The sequence below is a fragment of the Belonocnema kinseyi genome, chromosome 7 (assembly GCF_010883055.1).
Source record: "Belonocnema kinseyi isolate 2016_QV_RU_SX_M_011 chromosome 7, B_treatae_v1, whole genome shotgun sequence".
NCBI lineage: Eukaryota > Metazoa > Arthropoda > Insecta > Hymenoptera > Cynipidae > Belonocnema > Belonocnema kinseyi.
The window spans coordinates 91451357-91453101 of NC_046663.1; the positions used below are offsets into that span (position 1 = coordinate 91451357).

A 1745-nucleotide genomic window follows, 5' to 3' on the forward strand; every position below is an offset into this window, starting at 1 on the left:
CCCCCCCCCCCCCCACTATATCTCAAGCCTAAAACTCCCAATACCCATTCGGCTAGAATAAGACGCTAATTTCCTATGGAAATAGTATTAGCAATAAATCATCGACTTTCATTTTAAAATTACTCAAATTTTCCTTTTGTAAATTAGTTTCCCTCTCCTATTTAGTTTAATATTATTGATTTAGTCTCAACCCACCGACTGACTTCAATTTGGCGCCCAAACGTGGGCCCTAAGAGAAAAGTTAACACACTTTTCATCCCATCTTCTGCTCTACATAGTCCCCTTATAAACAGTTTCCCCTTTTGCTCAGGGTACACGTTACTCTCAACAAAAAAATCTCCTCACTTCTGGGGGTGAATAAACACCCAGTGGCGCCCATGACACAACGAACTCCGACAAGGACTCGAAAGTCCTTTAACCTGGAGTGCGATTCACAGGAGGAACACCCCTCTGGTATCAATCTCCAAAATCAAGGGGACTCCTCTTTAAATAATTCTTCCCACCTCCTCGGATTTAGATCTTCTGGTGAAGCTGCACTGTCAATTACTATGGCCACCTCTATAGGAAACCCATCCCTTTTTGACAATCAAGGCCCTGTGGGCAATAACCCCCTAAGAAGTGTCCAACACCCAGCAGGAAATCCATCCCTTTTAGAGAATCAAGGCCCTGTGGGTAATCCACGACTTGAACAAAATCCAGAACCTGTGAGAAATAACCCCCTTATAAATGTCCAATACCCAGCAGGAAATCCATCCCTTTTGGACAACCGAGGCCCTGCGGGTAATCCACGCCTTGAACAAAATCCAGGCCCTGTGGGAAACAACCCCCTTATAAATGTCCAATACCCAGCAGGAAATCCGCCCCTTGGACAAAAATCCAGGCCCTGTGGGAAATCTTCCTCTTTTTTATAAGGCCCTCCCGCTCAACATTACGGGTATGCTAATCAGGCACCCTACCTAAATCTAAAAGCATTGCAGGCAATTCTAAATGCCCTCCCTGTTTCCCCACGCCCCCTTCCAGAGTTCCAGGGTCGTGATTACGAAGACCCCACTATCTTCCTAAATCAAATGGAAAAATATTTTCACAACCAGAGAACTCCAGCCGAATAACGGATTACCCTAGTAGCCCAAGCCCTAAAAGATAATGCCGCGAGATCGTGGGAAATTTACCACGGTCTCCCATTTGAATGGGCCCGTTTCAGGGAACTATTCTTACAAAAATGCACACCACTCAGATCTACCCTGCACACCCCCGCAAAAATAACCGCGTTGTAACGCGAAAGAGTGGCGCCACTGCCGCTCCAACAGAGTGGGATTTCCCATTGAAGAGTAGCCCCGTAACTGCTCGGAAACCCACACCCATCGCTACTTCAATGCGGGACCTCCAAACCGACCCACGCATTGAGAAAAAATCGAGGCCCCCAATGGATACCCCCGATATCCAGGTCGACCAAAATGTGGACCCTATTCCTCAAAATTCCACACCACTGCCTCGTTAGGCACCCAAGACCCTCTGGTTTATTCTAACCGTGAATGGGCCAAGACAGATTTGTTAATTATGTTCTTGCAAGTCCCTCCAGCTTAGAAATGTTGTAGAGGGCCGCCTCTAAAAAGGCCCGAGATCGATCCCTTGATCCAGAATTTCGACAAAGACCCTCCGGTCCAGAAGCACCACCGAGGGCGGCCACGAAGCAGGCCCCAGACCAATCAAAACCCTCCAGAGCAGGAACTCCGTCGAGGGCGGCC

The 1745-nt window shown here is 47.9% G+C and overlaps 1 protein-coding gene across 2 annotated transcripts in view; it reads right to left on the minus strand.

Annotated features, from left to right (window-relative positions):
- LOC117176747 (cohesin subunit SA-1-like) overlaps nucleotides 1–1745 on the minus strand; it is a 34184-nt gene that overhangs the window by 6127 nt on the left and 26312 nt on the right. The window lies entirely within an intron of this gene.